The sequence below is a fragment of the Aptenodytes patagonicus genome, chromosome 2, assembly GCF_965638725.1.
Source record: "Aptenodytes patagonicus chromosome 2, bAptPat1.pri.cur, whole genome shotgun sequence".
Lineage (NCBI taxonomy): Eukaryota > Metazoa > Chordata > Aves > Sphenisciformes > Spheniscidae > Aptenodytes > Aptenodytes patagonicus.
In genome coordinates, this window is record NC_134950.1 from 47893173 (window position 1) to 47912288 (window position 19116).

The following is a 19116-nucleotide window of genomic DNA, read 5'->3' on the forward strand; positions in this document are numbered from 1 at the left end:
CTCACTTCATCTGCATCCTCAAATTTCCCACTCCAGTTCTACCAAAAGATGCATGCCAGTGTGAACCTGTGGAAAAGACAAGAACTCCACAATACTGCATGCGCTACCAAAACCCATGAAACTTCTCCCCTTCTGCCTCTGCTCTGGAAATCATCTTTTATTTCATGTGTACCTTGCATGTGGGAAGAGAGGCCAGCACCCTGGTACTCACTTCCTCACACCTGGGAGACACTGAAAGTCCCTGACTGGGGATGGGAGCTTGAGGACATGCTGACCTATTCCCTTCCAGATCCAGCCCTTTCTGAAGACAGGGGAGCTTCCAGTCCCCAGGCTAGCACCGTGGATGCCAGCAGCTTGACTCCCACTTCCCTGGCACACAGATGTACAAGGCATAGTGGCATTTCTGCCCATGGGGCATTGCTGCATTCTGAAATTCCTCCCTCTGTTCATGCAAGAACCCCTCACCTCGCCTTTCTTCTGGATGTAAACCAACAAAACATCAGGCATGACAGGAAGGATTTCTCTGTGCTACTACTCACCTGCAATGGAAGCTCTAAAGTGCCCCTACAATACCCTCTAAATCCCATATTTATTCCAAGCTTTGCGGGATCTATTTCTCCTTAGCCAGCTTTGAACATCTTAAAAGCAGCGTCTGTCCTCATCCCACTGTGGAACTGCACCTCATTCTTCTCCCTAAAGCACCTCTTCAGCAATTTTGGACAAAAAGAAAATCTGCGTCACTGGATGTTTGTATAGGGGGAGAGGATGCACAAGAATCCTGTTGTATTTCGACCTGCAAGTGGAAAGGACGGAGCCTTTCAGGTGACTAACAGCTACCCATTCTCAGGGATGATTCTCCACATCAAGCACTGCAGTAGAAAACCCTCTACAATCTGATGAGTTAAGTGCACTGTGGTCCAGCAGATGGAGGTGACTCTGCCCTTTTGGGATTCAAGCACATAGAAATGACTGATGAATTACACTGTGGACCTCCAAATGAAGCACTTGCGTAAATATAGATAATCTTGACATTATCCTTATCTATCTTTACAGATATTATTACTATATCTACAGATAAATGCTGGGGGGAAGACAGTTGGGAATTTGTATTCAAAGCAATCAAGTCGAATACAGCTGCAGCTGATTAAAACAGTTTTAATTTAACCAGTACTGAGAGAGTCAGTCAGTACTTGGGAGCAAGAATGCAAATGAAGTGTTTGCTTGTCTGTAAGACTGAGAGCTGGGACTCCTGGGCATCCCAGATGTCCTGGGCATCCCGGGACTCCTGGGCATCCCGGGACACCCGCCTGTGCAGCCAGGGCAGCAGTCACTACAGAAGCAGCAGCCCTGCTGAAATGCATGCAGATCATAAAGCAAGCACAGCTAACATGAGTGTGACAGGTCATTCAACCATGGTAAAGAGATGCATAATGAAGCAGGTCGAGACTCCTGCATTTTAAAATGAAAGCTTTCTGGGGTGGGGGAATCAATGCCCAAAATGCAGACCACATAGAACAATACATTTATCTCATTATACTGTAGGAGAAGGAACAAATATAAAGGGCACCAAGTTGTTCTTACCCATGTCAACCTACGTCCATCCTGATTGTCTTCAGGTAGCATCAGCCCAACAGACCTGTTTACTTTGCCTACGATGGGTTCTTACTATGTGACAAACTTTTCAAAGATGCAATAATCTACAATAAGTTTTCAAAAGATCTGGCGTGAGCGGGGTTCAAATTTACCTTGACAATACTGCACTCACCTCATTAGTTAAAAATCAAAGCTACTGATGTTCAGGAAAAGCAGTGGATTTCTCTTTTTTTACTTTCTCTTTTGAACATTCTGCTCCTGAACTTGCCCCACCTGACACCAAGCCCATTGTTCACCTTCAGTTCAGCAGTAATGAGGTTGGTCTCCGTATGGAAATTATTTTAAGAGTAAAACATACCTTCGCATAAATACTTCAAAATGAAATGTGGCTTTTAAATTAAAACCAATTATTATTTATATTTTAATATCACTGAAAACATTTTATTGTAAAAACTGTTCCAGAGAGGGATGAGAGGCAAGCTGTAAAGTCTTAAGGAATACAATAAAAGCAACATCATTCATAACTGGGTACATTACTTTTGGCTTACAGCAGGAAATTGGCTTTAGAAAAAAAAAATTGCAAAAGGATACTTATGTTAGAAATAACTTGTATTCAACAGTATTTGCAATAAATACTTAAAACTAGTAGCTGAGTGTGGAGGGAACTTTACAGTTCTAGTGCCATTCTTTATTTGTGCCTACAATTTTACCAGATAAACGAGGATCCTGGGCTCAAATTCTCTTGACCCTGGAGGAATGAGTGGGGAGGTGCACCTAGGACTTGTTTCCAGCCTCCTGATTCTCACCACATAGACACAAAATAAGGGCAAGTTTCAGAGAATATGCTAGGCACCTGGATACCTTACCTAGTCTACAGAGATTAAATGCCTCACAGAGGGTGCATCAGAAAGCCCACGTAGGTCTGATTTTCCAAACGGGAAACTCTACTAGGAGTTCTTCTGTTTGGTCCATGTTTCTTGCTTAGTTTAGTTGGGAGGAAGGAGAGTGAGTCAAATGAGAGAAGGGGAATCAGGACTACTCTCTCCGTTGCATACTCAGCCCACTCCTGGCACTATTTGGAGCTCAGTACTGCAACTTCTGTTTCCCTTGAGCACATCTCAAAATCTTTGTTCAGTTACTGATTTATTCTCCTGTGAGGTCAGAGTTTAGACCTCTATTCTCCCCAGCAGTGATTAACTTCACTTACTTTTGCTACAGCTAAACACAGTACTGGTACCTTAAATAAATGTTGGTCTTTTTTTTTTTTTTTTTTTAATGACACTGAGCTGAAAACAAATAGAAAGTAATCAAATGAAAGATAATTGAAATCAGCTTATCTGCTCAGACACTGCAGCAAGCATTGCTATCAGAGTTCAAAACTTGCACACGAAAGATGAGAACATTTCTTATAATACAGTGTGAAAAGCCAAGCTGGCTGGGACTTTTTCCAACAGGAATTTGTAAGAAGAAAATGCTGATTTATCAAACACAACACCCATCATCTGCATACCCTAGTTTTGATAACAGTTTTGTTGGAAAGGTTTCTCAGGTCTAAGGTAGAATTTTTATTCAAAGCCCAAAAGAGGGTCATGCGCATCCAGCAGTTAGGACTCCATTGATGATTGAGAAGACAGATGCTTGGGTCCCTAGCTCCGTCACCGTAGCTCAGGAGCCTTGAAACTGGAATGCCACCAGGAAAAGCCATCCTCCTAACTTCTGGGCTGTTACAATTTATGTGTGTAGGAATCCATCTCTGTATGATATTTTGAAAATAACTTAGCTTTAAACCAATGGTTAATGAAAAAAACCCCAATACTATCAACATTGACATATTTCAACATGAAGAGGGCAATACTGTATACACTTCTGATAACGTAATTCCCTAACTCCTTCATCCCTCCTGCTATAATCACCCTCTCCAAACCGCAACAGCCTTGTAACTATGCTGGTTCCCTCCACTTTTCACATTCTTTTGCAATCATACTTAAAAAAATTGTCCAGGCAAATTGAAACAAAGAGCATATTCATAAAGATAGCATTATCGTACTAATTTGTAATTCAGGAGACCCTGGCTTAATTCCCCATTCGTTCTGATCTCAGCCCTCCGTCTATAAAACAGGATTAATAGCACATCCTATCTCACAGCATTTTTCTGGAGACACAGACATTTAGGAGCCTGATGTGATAAGACGATCACATAGACAAAGAGCTTAGAAATATCCAAGACAGACCTTTGCCAGACCACTCCTGCTAGCACTCTTTGGACTATAACCAGACAGGCCCAGCACCAGGCTGATACTGAAGAGAAGGACTACCTACTTTTCTGAGCCCCGGGTCAGTGTTCATTACACCAGGGAGGAGAGTGAGCAAGCCAGACCAGATGGCAGTGGTCAGGAGAAAGGCAGGCTCCCGGGGAGGAGGGTGGCATGAGAAGCCAGAAGAGACTGGGGAGGAGGAGGAGGATTGGGGAAGAAGAGGGCAGAGTAACAGGTAAAGACATGATGAAAGACAGGATCAGAGCAGGAGAGAGGGGACACAGTGGAGGCAATTGATGGTGCAAATACAGAGGGGAAGGTGTAAGCAGCCTTTCTTGCTCAAGGCACGTGTGCCTCACCTATGAATCTTAACTGTACTAACGATCATTAATTGATGCTCATATGAACCTATCAGTAGTTTCTGGAGCTGCTCAGGAAACCCAGCTGGAGTCGGTTCAGGTTTTAATGCAGGTTTTCTCAGAAGTTCATATGTTCCTTGTGTCTCATAATAACATCTGCAGCGTCAGCTCGGAGCAGCCCGAGTATGTCACATTTCTCACACCATGCAGACATGCAAAATGACAATTAACTTATCCCACATAACACACACACTACACCTCCCTGCAGTGTAGCTGCACAGTGTCAAATACCTTTCCTTCTTAACCAAAGGCATCACTCCCTCCACCAGGATCAACATAAAGATTAGCTGTGAAGAGCATAAGGGGGGGAAACCAATTGATCAGTTGATTTTCACCCATCACTCACGTGATACACCGGACGTCCTGAACACTCAGCCCTTAATATTTCATCAGTTACATGCCTGTTAGCCTCTCTCTAAACTGCCACATAAATAAGGAGATAAGAAAATAGCAACCAGTATTGCAACATGCCTTGGATTTCACTGCTCATTGTGAAAACATAAATGACCAGACATAAAGATCGAGCTGGAGACGAGGGCACCTTCTTTCTCTCCCTAACTCACTCAGACAGTATAAAAGCTTTCAAACATTTCTTCCCCGGACGTGAAAAGGAAAAAGCAGCTGCTAACAAAGGCTGTTATTCGGAAGGCTGTTAATAGAAATCAGGCAGAAATGTATAGCTCTCCCTGCCTCTCACACACCATTGTTACGACGCAGTCTAATAACTGAACAATACATCAAGTGAGCCAAAAGCTGAAACATCCCTCCAGCTCCCTAAAGCAACTGCACCAGCTTTCATCCTTCTGGTTGATAGTGCTTAACCCTCACCCAAGTGACACGAAAGGCATAATCTTCTGACGAAGGCAAGGATTTCCCAAGGAATTCACCCAGGTATGCGCTACAACCACTAGTTACAGATACAATGGGGGGGAGAACCTCTTTCTTGTTTATTTTGACAGCTTGAAAAATTTATTTACTATAACAATAAATACAGCTCTGACATTGTTGTATAGGACCTTTAAACAGTACAGGATTTTGTAGTAATTTCCAGCATCTTATCACAGTTTCCAATCCACCCACCTCAAGAACGAAATGGTAAGACACGAATTGACAGCCCGTTTCACCGATCAGAGCCCTTCAGATACCATTTCTAAACTGGGCAGCTGCAAAAGCCCTTGGGAAAATCTCTGCTTACTGTCAATAGTTTTATTTGGTTCTTTGTGGATGCCATATTTTTCACTAGCTACCGAATACCTTAGTACTTCAAACATACAGAGAGTAGCACTCGCCGATGTTTTTATAGACCAGGCTTCCCCTTGCCCCAGCCCCCAGAGTTTCAAAGAAATACTGCTCAGAGACCTGTTATTATGTTCTTGTTATTTCCACTAAGGCCTTAAAATTACACTAATCTCTGGCCACAGAGTGAAACCAAAACTACGGTTCTTCTCCAAAACTCAAAGGGCACCTGGCTGCAGGACCTACTGAGCCGATGCTCACCCAGAGGCAAGCGGACTCGGCTCTTTATTCACAGCAGTGTAAACACAATGATTTTACTGATTTTGCTGCTGGATGTTTCTGGACCAGCAGGACTCAGCCAACTGGCTGATGATAACTTCCAAAGTAAGGTTTTCCTCAAGATAAAGTAAGTCAGATTGAAAATGTCTATACTTATTAGAATGGACAATTAACTTTTTTGGGGAAACCCCTTGTAAATGAGGGATGGAGAGAGAGAAACAAACCACTGACACACTGTAAAATTGTGTACCATCAGGACAGCAGTGCTGAGACACACTGAATTATGCATAATGCTGAAGATTAGGATTCTTACATCAGAGTAAAAAAATCTTTAAATGGAGGTCACACATTTCTGTGCTGGTTTTAAGACCCAGTACAAGATGAAGGGAAAGCCTTTCACTTGGTGTGGTTTTTTTTCCCCCGAAGTCCATTTGATACTCCTGTTGTGTGTACGCACAGTGCTCAAACCACTCATTCCACCCCCAAGCTGAAGCTAGGATGCCATGACCATTTAAGTAGCCTGTGACTGACAGGTCACTCAGCAGCACAAACCTGACCTGCAGCCGAGACTATCACACAAGCACATTGGTGTCAAATCCACCTCAGCATACAACGCGCAGCTTATGTTGGCTTGACACCACGCACAGGAGGTTACCCCATCAGTGCTTTTTGAGCAGCTCTGAGCCTGCAGAGCATGGATCGGTGTTTTGTCACCTCCTCCCCTGGTGCTAGGTGTTAGATGCCCCAAGGCTGGCTCTGGGAGCCGAAAGCCTGATGTGCTGTACTGTCAAGCAGCAGCCGGGGAGAAGGTGGCCAACCTGCAGAAGGATGCTGTCAATGCTGCTTGCTTTCTTTACAGCTCTGGCTTTTTGCTTTTTACTCTTGATCCAATACATTTTTCTGGATGACAGAAATTGTCTGTGGCCAGTAATGGGAGGAGGCTTTTCTGTTACTTGTTTCCCAATCACTGGAAATGGCAGAGGACAAGTCTCCGTGATGGAGGTGCTCTCTCCCACGTCAATGTTTGCACGGCTGCAGCCTGCTCTGGTGCCATCTGGCTATAGCCTGGACAACATTATGGGTACAGATACCTCCAACATGCATTTTAAGGTCCAACTTTGCTCAGCCAGGCCTAGGCAGTCCTGGGTGCAGCATGAGTACAAGGTAGATATCAAACTCCAGCAGTGTCTTTGCATTTTGCTGGGGAGAGAAAATGGAGAGGAGAAGTGCCACTTACAACGCCGACCAGCAGGCCTGGCTCAGGGCACGAAGCCTGGAGACACTCACACCACCATCTGACCATACCCTAATGCTGTTAAACGTGGAGACCTCACCTCTGGCTCAGGAAGCCCTCAAGCCACAGATGTCTCTGTGCTGGGAAAATATTTTGGATGATTATCAGTGTATTTTCCCTACCTCTGGTACCCCTGATGGATAAACACGTGACACCTCAGGGCTGTTTGCAAGCTCTTACGTCCACAAAGGGCGCAGCTGTACGTTACTGCTCCTCCAGCAGCAGATCTGGTGTAGGAGCTTCCCAGCAGCCAAATGGATAAAGGAGCTGACAGAGCTGTGAGGATGGTGGCCCCGGCACAAAGACGAGGGACGAGGAGCGTGGGGTGGAGAAGGGATCTGCCACCGACGGTGCAGTAACACAGACCCACAGCCTCCAAGGCTGTGCTGCCAGCGCAGGGCAGCTTTTCTCCCTGCTTATCAAAGAATATGACACCTGTCTCGAGACGGTCCCTCGACTGTTAGTGACCATCACACACCCTGAGCAGACATTTCAGGCTGTGCAGCCTGACGAATTTCCCCATGGATTAGAAAAACAAATCCTTTCTTTGCCCCCTGCCAAGTGACTTCTTGTTTTCTTTGTTTTAAAGAAAAAAAGGAATTCTTGTTCTTCTGCTGAGTAAGATACCTGGTATTCAGCAGCAACTTGTTTGTTCTGGGGGAAGCGGAAAGGGCTCAGGATAAGCTTACCACGTTTTAGCACAATTCAAAATACAAAGGATGCCTCTTCAAAAGCTGTGTACAACCTCTCTTAAAGAGTGGAGCCAATGCTTTTACATATTACTGCATGTTTTCCAGGGAGACTGTGTCTATTGTGGCTGCTAGGAGGTCCATCAGCTAAGGTATGAAATCAGGATTATTTTTAGAAAAATACAGGCTAGTGGAGGAGGCAGCATGCAATCAGAGATGCAAAAGCCTTTCTTGGCAATGGATCTTGTCTCCTCGGGGCTTAAAGGATAAGGCTGTGACAAGACCTTTTTGTGCACAAAAACAGGAAAAAATCTGGCTCAGCCTACAGCTTTATTTTCCATGGCACTCTCCTCTTCTCCTTCTATGGTCCAGTTTGATACTCTGCTCAGTAAGCAGCTAATGCACGGCTCCCTTGGTTTCAGAAGCAAAGACTCAAGCAATACTCATTTTTAAAAGTAGTTTGCATTTTTTAGGCACCAGTTGGTGGACATCCTAGCAGTTCTGCCTTGGATGGTCTCAAAACAGCTTTCTCAAAAGGAACTATTTCTCATCTGTCCTTTGACAGCAAAATCTTCGTTACCTATTATTAAAAGTTGCACACTGAGAGGATCTCTGCTGTGTGATCCCACTCACACAAACAGGAACAAACTAGTGTAAGCTAATAAATCCATTAGCTAAAATTATGCACTGCATAATTTGCACAGTAAAAGCTCACAGTCACCTGGAAAGTAATTCTGAAAGTCTTCCTTGCCATCCATCCAGAAAAAGCCAAGCCTGTAAGAAGCAGGCTTCTGCTATAGAGGTGCTTAACATTTAACTTGAAAACAATGCACCAAAAACTAGTCCCTGCTTTTAGTATGAAGCTGAATGAATTTTAAACCGTGTGGCTTGTGAACTAATTTCAGGCACTAAAAGTAGCTCCTAAGCCTTCCTAAATCTGAACCTGTACGGTGGCCACGTTTGAAAAGATTTAGTCACTGTCTGTCCACCATAGCTTGGAGACCATTCCTAGCTATGCCACTGATTAAGGCAACAAAACCTTTTTTTTTTTCAGGCACAAATGCTTCTTACAAAGCTAAACTTGAACTTCCCATCTAGATGACATACAACAGGCCGAGCAACTTCAAGCACCCCTCTTTGCAGTTTGAGATGCTACATCACTCAGATGTCCTGAAGAGTAACAGACTCAGCCTTCCTCATTACAAAGGGCCTACAGGTTTGAAAATAGGTCCCATGGCAAGTTACTTTTCACACTGAAAATCCTGTTTTCAGCCTTTTCCTGTTTGTCGGTTTGGCCCAATGATTCCAGTGCTAGCAACACAGGGAGAAATGCGATCCCCAAAGAAAATGCAGTCCAAACAGAAACTTGCAGGTTAAAATCCGGCACTGAACTGCAAAAAGAAACAAGCTGGAAAACAATGCAAAGTCAAATATAACTTGCTTGCTGTTTCTCTCAAATATGTTTTTCTGCAGTAGCTGAAGTTTTGCTGGACATATACAAACTATACATAAAGACAGAGTAATACATTGATATATGCTAGCCAAATCCCATTTAAGCTTAAGGCTCCTCCAAGTGCCATAAGGAGATAAGTCAGAGTGCTTTATCTGTTGGAGGCTTCTTAAGTAGGTAAGTTAGAAATTGGGCAAACAATACAATTTTTATCCTCAACTATGCAAAATCAAGAGTAACTTTTACTTCTACATGCAGAAGTAAAAGTGGAATTTCAGGTATATAAAATACTCACCTGACTTCAACAAATCTAAAAGATTGCACTTGAAGAAGGATCCAGGGGAAACATCTTGGTATAAATTATAGTGTTCTCCTTTCTGGCAACACCTGAAAATAGATCTCTGAGGGGGAGTGAAAACTGGGGTATCTCATGAAGATGTTGCCTCCAGACTTTTGTTAGCTACATCTTTCATTCTGGTCTTAACCTACAGAGTCCTAGGTTTAATCTAACTGCATTTTCCAATCCCATATCTAAAACTAAAATTGCTGTTACCTAACCATATGTATGGTTTTTGTGCACTGCATGGCAGTTTTTAAGGAAAGCCTGTCATGCATCCACTGTACGGTGTCTGATACCACAAAAACTTTCCATGAAATGTCATTTAGGACACCAGTAATTGCTATATTCATTTAATTTAGTAAGGATAGCAAGAAGAAAAAAATCAGTAACAGCATTTCACTACCACTGGTCCCCACGATCAAAGCGGTAGCAAGTGTGGGGCGAGTCCCGTGTCGGGTTTGTTCTGCTTCCTTTGCAAGCTGGGTCCTGGCAAACATACTGGACACGCAGAAAGCATGTGAAATTTCATACACTTATGTGGGCAGTGGGAATACAAAGTGCTCAGGTAATCCTCCCCAACTGGGGAATGCCTGAACGTGTCAGGTCACCCAAACCTAAAGTAGAGAGTAGCCTAAACCTAGGGCCAAGAATATTGGTATACTCAGATACTGCCAATGCTTTTACCCCACCTACTAAGCCAAGACCCTATCATTTCTTGGTAACAAATGTCTAGATGGAAAGTCTCAGTCAGTATTTTAGATGGTGATTCTTTCCTGTCTGCATGAAGACAGACATACAACAATATACAGCAAGCATTAAATCAAGAGGTTCCCTTTTGGGAACCTTGCTTTTGGCCCTTGGGTGTTCTTCACCTTGTTTGTAGAGCTCTGCTCACTTGTCCTTGCTTTGTTTGTGACCTTGAGAAACAATTTGGTTTATGATGGAACAGCGCAAGGAGTTGATAAGTTGCCACTTTACCATTAACTTCTGATTTCGTGAAGGTTACTTTTGATTCCCATCGTTCCTGTGTACGGAGAGTCTCTCGCTTTATCTGAAGAGCCACGTCCTCCCTGCCTGTTCCTTTGCTTTGCCCTTTGGCAGGCAAGACACCCTAAAATAATCTGATGGACGGAAACACAATTGCTTTTACAAGCACCATACTTCATTATACATTTGTTTTGAAAACAGTTTCCAGAGCCTAGAGTATGTCAGCAGAAGCCAAAGAAATAGTGGTGGTGCTGTTACAAGGTCAGCTCTTCAGAGACGGCAGGCAGCAATGTTGGCACGCTGTCAAATTATCACCATGGCAAAGATGGCAGCTCACAGGCAGTGATTCAGCTGCTTTGACAATACCAAGGCTTCAGCTAAATGTGAAGATAAGTTACTCATACTCCCTCACACACACACACACACTCGCACGCACTCTACCTTGGGGGTTTCTTAATGTCTTTTTTTTTTTTAGATGAAGTCATCGGGTTTAAGAAGAAATAGAAGCATTGTGCTTAAGGCTGACAGGCTACAGTGAAAGTTCCTTCCCCTCATACACATATGTTGCATGCATATATACACATAGCTACACAGACACACACCTCCTATAGGCAGTTTATTATTATAAACAAGTTTTTCCTTAAGTAGTTGAAACAGTGAAACCTGATTCTCAAAAGACTTCCTTCCTTTGTATATCATTTCCAGCTTCCTCTCTCGTTAATGTAATGACTCTTGCACCTTCGGTTGTGGGGAGACAGGCTGCAACAGCCCTCCCAGGCAAAAGCCAGCAGGCGCGGGGGCTTGTCAGGGGCTACACACGTGCGGATGGTTCAGCTCTCACGGCCAACAACGTGTAACTGCTCAGTCCTGCTCCCCTTTTGCTCTCTGGGGCACATATTTTGGCTTCTCCCCTCCGCTCAGTTGCCAACATTTTTATGACAGTAATAGGAGTTTAATAATTCTGCAAATCTCTTTTACACATACTGTCCTCTTGCTCGTATACAATGAACATTTGCATCTGTAATGTTAACAATGCCATTTACTATACCTCAAATATATCCCTGTACTCCATCCATAAATTGCAAGTCCTCTTAAAACTACAACGACTGGCAGGCTTTGGGGAGCTGCTCAATGTACGAATTTCACTTGAGTTTTTTAATTGGAATGTTTCATTATGAAGTCACTGCTTTTGTTTAATTTTGAGGGTTTCAATTTTGTTTGTTTTTTAATTTTAATTATTTTTATTTTCATTAATTTTTAAATTTTAAATAATTTTAATTTTATTTGTTTTAATTTTGAGGGTCTGGGAGGATAATTTAAAATACGCAGGAATGAAAAAACAGCTTGAGAGAAACTACCTCCAGTAAACACTGCAGGGTTGTTAGGAGACAATGCCAGCACTATTTGCTCTGAAAAGTCTTTTTCCAGGCTGAAGCAAGCTATAAACTTTGCTTTGCTATACAAGGTGCTTTGTTCTTAGTTTTGATATGAAAAAAAAAGCTTTTGTATCTGTGTGTGCCCTGCAGCCATGTCCTCACTCCATGTTAGGGCAAGAATGGGGTGTGCATCAGCTGCCTCCTCTCTCTGCCTTGGCCTGCACCCAGTAGCTTGTAGCTTTTCCAGAGGAAAGGAAACCCAGCACGGGGAGTTCCCATGCACCCTCACCAGGCCCCAGCTGGGACCACGTGGGGAGGACTCAAGCCTCGATTTACCATCCAGGGTGTGCTCCTACAGGGAAAATAATTCAGCATATCTGCGTGAGCAGTTTTTCCCCAGGAAAGGTACAGGGGTGGCTGCCCACCTGTACGGTGGTGCACGTGCAAGGGCCAGGACCAGGACAGCCCTGCAACTACCAGGGTGATGGGCAAAGCTCACGCCAGCCAAGCACACAGGGTGCAGTGGAGGCTGTGCTGCCTCCTTGCCAGTGGAGTCTACCCAAGGAAGGATTTTTCTCTTTGAAGCAAGATCATGACCCGACTGATCAGTCCCCGGGGGAGCGCAGGTCCCCCTTGCTCTCTCCCCACTGTGGCCTTTAGACTCTGCACTGGGTACACAGTGTGAAGCAGGAGGATGCAGACATCTGGCTGCTTATAAAACAGCAGCATTAATAGGGCTTTCCTAGCAGTTGCTAATTCCAGGAAGTCTCCTCGTTTTCCTAAGAAAAGCTGTTAAGAGGGGAACACCAAAAAATACTCAAAGTCTTTTGAAACAGAAGGATTTCTTTCTGGAAGTACTGGGGTCTTTGAATGCTTCAGAGCTCTCAGGAACAAATCGCTGTCTAATGATGATAAGCACCTCCGTGTGCTTATCCAACTGACAGGACACGGAGAGCTGAAATTTGGCATGAAGTCCTCCTGCGCCAACAGTTTTGCGTGGCTCACTGCAAGTCTCCATCCTTCGCAATCGGAGGTCATGCAGCCATGCCCTCGCTGCCTTATTTCTTCTTTATCCTTTGGTGGTTTTGGTTCTCGTGAACAGAACAGGCTGCAGACAAGCACATCATAGCCGAGTGCGGTGCCGGTCTGCCTACCTCCTCCCCTTCCTCCTTGGGATGTCTTTCCAGCCAGACTTGGACCTCTTTGGATCAGTGAGTGCAGGTTGCAGGAAGGTCTCAGTTTGCTCAGGCAGAAGCAGCACAGGAGGAGAGGCAGAAAGCCAAGTCCGCTTCATACTTGGCTGTTTTTCCAAAGGAGAGATTATCACTTTTTTTCCCTTTCAGAAAGATACTTGTCAAGGGAATATTAGTGGAAAATGAAAGACAGAAGTGTGTTCCTGTGTGTGTGATCAGGTATGATTACAGAGAGGAAAGATAAATGTACTTTCAGCGAGTACAAGGGCCACTGTCAGAGCTACAGGAAAGGGGGAAGCATTTGCCCATTAGGGGACTACATAAAAGGCAGGAGAGAAAAGAAATAAGCCAGGCAGTGTTTTCAAAATGAGAACGTACATATGGATGCAGGAGTCTAATTTTAATCATCCACGTATGAAATGTTTGGCCCAGTTCCCAATCTCTTCTGAGCAGGAGCAGTTGTTTAGGATTCCCTTTCCTGGCAGGTGTGTAGGCTGTTCCCTCTCCTTCGCAGCGGGGTCCAAATAAACACTCCTGATTCTTCTCGAGGGGAAAAGAGACACACAAAGGAGAAGCTCGCTGTGCAGCAGAGCGGCGTTGGTTCCCCTCCGGCAGTGAAAACAGACATCAACTCTCGGCTCGCCGGCGGGTGGATTTCCCTCCCACCACCATCGCTGCTCCTCAAGCAGGTGGCCAGGTCTGGAGGAAGCCTTATTTCCCGTCACCCACACGCACGCCGCTCGGCACGGGGATGCCAGTAATTTTCTTTTATGAGGGTGGGAAGCAATTACTAACTCCTTAAGCTAGGGAAGAGTCTCTTGAGAGGCATGACTTCTTCCTTGCTAGCATTGCCATATGCTGCCTTTTACTTCAGCAAACTGTAAATGCACAAAAAAAGGCCGTTCCTTTTTTTTTGAATCCGATACCTATTTATCCCAGCCACGCTGTTCAACACGCGCTGCTCACAAGCAACAACATTAGGTGTCTCTTACTATTCTTACAGGTCTTAGGCCTTAAAATAAAAACAGCCCATGCCATAATGAGGTGAAAAGATACTACAAATAACTAGAAATTACATTGCCCAGACCCACAGCTTCTCCTTTTGTTATCATTAGGCATCAGTCTGAAGATCAGTAGAAATGTGTTTGCTAAAAATTGATAATCACTGACTTCCTGTTTTATTTTTAATACATGCTTTGCAGATTGTCTTACCCATTCGGGAAGACGATAGCTCTCATTTCATTGCTGCTGACGCTGTTCTGCTACCTCACAGGAAAGAAAAGCAAGGAAAATAACAGCAGCCTCACAAGGAGGTTAAAGATGCATCGGAGACATTTGTTGACCCAAGAGTGCTGGACGAGAGGTGCGAGTATTGACCAGCAACATCTTGCAACCCCATTCATTACCCAACTGCTGGAAAATGAAGTATCATAAATATTTCATTGATTTTCAGGAACCTAAAGAATAAGCCATGGTACTGAAGTTCAGAGACCAGGGAAGAGGGGAGAGGGAAATGCAAGAGAGGTTTTTTCAGCACTAACTATAAATGAGTAGCTCATCCCATCTCTGCCAAGAGATTTAAGGCCCAGTCACAGCAATACTATTAAAATCCTGGATGAAAATATTCCTTTAGAAAACTTTAAGTAAATGAACTGCATATAATTTAATGGGAGCCCAAATCAAAGCAAATGGCAACAAGAGCAACTCCGCAATAAAAATCTGAAAATGCTTATGACTTCCTGAAAGCAAAACGCACCTGACTACATACTGTGAATCACAAATCACTGCCAGCAGCAGAAAGTATTTTAACACTTTACTGATTTTGGAGTTTGGAATCAGTTCTACTTAAAATTTTACAGGGGAAAAACAATTTCAGTAATTCCCCTTTGTAAAAATAAATTTTTCACAGGCAGGCAAGTCTTGGGTTAACTAGCTCCAAGACTGCAGATCCTGCCTCAGTGAGAACATTTTCAGAGATGAGATATAAAGGAACACTAAATAACTCTTCCCTTGCAAGCTAAAAATAAAACACGTGAATTCCTGCTTCCTTTCAAGATGCTAAAACAAGCCTTCAAACAGCTACTTGAGACTGTTTCACTGGTTCGCGCTACAACCCATCCTTCCCTCCAATTTATTTTCTGTCTGTCCTTGGCAATTGTTACAGAAAGTTCAAAAAAAGACTGGCCTGAGTATTGGTCCCCTATGGAAAATATAATCCCTCTCAACTCAACAAATAACTCTTGCTACACTTGTTATATTACTGGACACAGAAAGGACACCCAGCTCCTGGTCTCAGGCGCACACTTTGCTGGTGCCCCAGCACTTTACCCAGGCAAGGCTTCCCTCTCTTCACACCATGCCTACCCTGCTCTCCATGCACATCCAGGACCGGAGTTGCTACGTGATCCAACACATCCCTCATCCAAAAAAGCAGGCAGCAGGTCCCTGCGATACGTTTTGCAGTAGCCAGAGCTGGATACTGCCCTGCGCGACCAGCCCCGGCAGCACAGTACTGCAATCAGCCTACACCAGATATGTCTCTCCTCACCGGTAAAGTCTTATTTGTGCGCAAAATGATGTTTTAAAGCTGTTTCCAGCCCGGTGATGTAGCTGAGGGTGGATTATTTGTGCTGAAATACTGCAGGGGAGTCTCCTGATCGCTTGCATCAATTCAAGGAGCATCTGCCTGCCTGCCTGCCTGCCTGCAGGGCCTGGGGTGGTGAGAGCTGGAGACAGCTGTGGGTTTGCCCTGGCTTATCGCTGCCAAACGAGCAGGATCCGGCCCGAAAGGAAGTGAATAAACCAGGCCATGATCAAAGTGTTTTGAAATCTCAGATAGGAGATCTCCTCCGCTCATGGCGGGAGGGGAGGACGGGGTCGAGGCAAGATAAGAGCTGCGGCGTATCTACCCAGGACTGTGACGGAGGAAGAGCCACGCCACCGCGCAGTCCAGGCAGCCCCGCAGGGGCGGATCCGGCTGCCGGGAGCGCACGGGGAGCTGATGTACTGGGCAGCAGATTTATGAGAAGGAGGAGGTGGAGGCGGTGCCGTGTGTACGCTCCGAGGAGATAAACCCCAGCACCCTCCTGATTCATAGGCAAGGTAGTAAGCTTTCCAGGGCTGAACGTGGGTCAGAGATGATTTTCCTTAATCACTTATTTTGTCTTTTAAAAGCACTCTGTCAAGAGAAAAGGCTAAATTACAAAAACCCCTTATCTGTGTTTTTCAAAGATGTCAGATTACTTAGGGGACTGGTTAATTTAGCTTTTCACTCTGAATATGCAACCACGTCCATTTCATCCCTAAGACCACTTAAGCACATATAAGGCTGTGCTAGAGCCCCAAACCCAAAGCTTGTGTACTAGCCTATAAAAATCCTTTTAAGTTGATGTTAAAAATGAACAAATAAATTATTTTCATTTCCAACTAGTTAAGAATTAAAGCAAATATATTTGTTAGACCTTGATGCTAAGCATTACTGCCTAACAGTAACAACAACAGCAATAATAATAATAAAGAAATCAATAAACCTTTGGGCTTACTTGCCATAACTTGAAAGCTACTTGCAAATATTTGGAAACCTAAACTGTACCAAGAGTCAAAATCATGACAGGAGGTACAGAATATCCACCTCTCCTGTCTTCTCAGTAATTACTTACTTTGTAGCCAACCTTTGGCTTTTTTCTGGTGCATTAGAACAAACATGAATTTAATCACCTATAAAAGTAGTTTTCTACCAAATTTCCTCATTAATAACTTCTGTTAAATGAAAATGATAGTTCTACCATTCTGATATTTAGTTATTGTGTACCAAATCTTTCCACTGAGAAATAGTGAAGAATGGGATCTGTGGATGAATAATTTTGATCGATTGCTTTGTTATCTTCCAAGATGTATAAGGGACCGTGTACTAAGGTACTAATGAATGAGGGTACCTAATAAATATCTTCTAATTCAAGGAATCTGAGGAGGAAACATGATGTTTAGGAAATGCTTTTGAACACTTCTTTACTAGGGAGAGTTAATTACCTGGACAGAGTAAAGCACATGGCTACATGTTTACAAGACCTTCGGTGAGAACAAGAGAAAAATTAAATACTAACCTACAACGCTATGGGTACCTCCGGTGTTACAGAAGAACTCAGTAATGGTTGGACAAAATTAAGAACTACATTGCCATTTTCAAGGACTACACAGATAAACAAATTTTACCACTTTTTTTTTAAGCACGCCCCCCCCCCCCCCCTTTTTTTTTTCCCTGCTAGTTTTCTGGAGTGTATCACAGTCTTCACAGTAAACTAGGTCTCTCTCCAAAGTATTTACCTGCTAGTAATGTAGTATGTTCAGCGGTGTCCAGTCTGGGGCTAAAGGTACACCAGGAAAAGAATGAAATGATCAGAGAAGTAGTCTAAGATTAAGCTAGATCCATCTAAGTTCCATTAAGTTTCACAAAAATCCTAAATGCAGTGCATTCCCGCAAATCATTTACTCTTCAAGGGTTAATTAACTACTTTCTTGAAGAAGAAGATGAAGTTTCATATAAAAAAATTACATTCCCACATCTCCAAAACAATTAACTTGGGGAATTCTGTTGGGGATAGCAGCAGAAATAACACATTTTCTATCTCAATCATAACAATGTACACACATTTTTCCAGTCTGAGCTCTTAATCTCTGGGGGTTGCGTGGGTGGGTGTCCCCCCCTACATTTGGCCTTACTAGGCCAAATTAGGCAGATTGGGCAATGACCCCAATGCTGTTACAAATGAAATGCTGAGGACACCAATAGGGCATGGTGGTCAATAATTCCATGACGAGGGACAACAGCAGAAAGCAACTACAACGGTTAAACGCACGATTAACAGTGGTCAGAGATCACCCACATGAAATTATGGAAGAGTTTCTTACTATCTGGGAAGGTCTGGCAATTCTCTGGAGATAATTCAGCCCTCCAGAAAAAAGCAGCTTGTGTAATTCTCCGGTGACTCTCAGGCAACTCCCTGGAGCAGAACAGGGGAGACCTGGTGAGCTGGTTACTAGCTCTGGTCATCAGAGAGAAAACTTAGCAAGAGAACCCCTCCTATCGAAGGGCATCGGGTGAAATGGAGAAACCAGACTCTTCCCTCTAGACCTTCCATTTAAAACAAACAAACAAGGCCCAGAAATAACATTCCAGAGGGAATGCCTTTTTTTTTTTTTCTTTCTGAACTATATTTTAATAGAAAGTAGAAAGCACTGCTTCATTTCCTAGGACCCACAGGACTTTTCCTACAGATAATATTACTTGTTAAAACCACTGAGGTGGGCTGTTGTGCAATGTCCAGATCTCCCACTACCAGCTAACCCATATGACCACACACGGTGGTCAGAGAATGCAGATCTAAGGCTTCCTAAGGAGACAACGCCACCATGCATGTCTGGAGTGGCACCAAAGAAAGATTTTGAATTTTAATCAACTTTCTTGGCAACTATAAACAATGGGAAAATGAAGTAGTCTGATTCTGGTGGTTAACGTCCGTGTTCAGGCGGCTGCTCCCACAGGAACGGGAGCAGCCTCACGGAGACAGCAACTGAACTGTGTCATAGACTCACAGAGTGGTTGGGGTTGGAAAGGAGCTCTGGAGGTCATCTGCTCCAAGTCCCTGCTCAAGCAGGGCCACCCGGAACCGCTTGCCCAGGACTACGGATGTCCTACCCAGGAACTGCTCAGCTCTTTCTAGCATCATAATACTACATTTACAAAATCATTCTCAGGGTAAACTTTAAAAGCAGGGAATTTGTAAATGCTAGGACAAATAGCAACATTAAAAAAGAGTTAAATTGATCTTCAAAGTTTAGTTTTTAAGTAAAACAGCTGTTTCACAGTGCCACAGTTCTGCTATATGGCTCTGCATGGACACAACAAAAAGCTGAAACGCTAATTCTCTGTTTTGAAAAAAATCTTGTTATTGAAGTTAAGTAACAGTTGAACCACAGAGAACCCAGGAAACGGGGCAGTCTATTTA

The 19116-nt window shown here is 43.7% G+C and overlaps 1 protein-coding gene across 17 annotated transcripts in view; it reads right to left on the bottom strand.

Moving 5' to 3' along the window:
* DTNA (dystrobrevin alpha) overlaps positions 1–19116 on the bottom strand; it is a 232854-nt gene that overhangs the window by 142258 nt on the left and 71480 nt on the right. Inside the window, exon 1 of one of the 17 annotated variants that reach the window (XM_076329754.1) lies at positions 17435–17453. The exons of the other annotated variants lie outside the window; for them this stretch is intronic. The gene's annotated coding sequence lies outside the window, so the exon portion shown is untranslated. Of the gene's footprint in view, positions 1–17434; positions 17454–19116 lie in introns of those variants that run through there. 17 annotated transcript variants of the gene reach the window in all.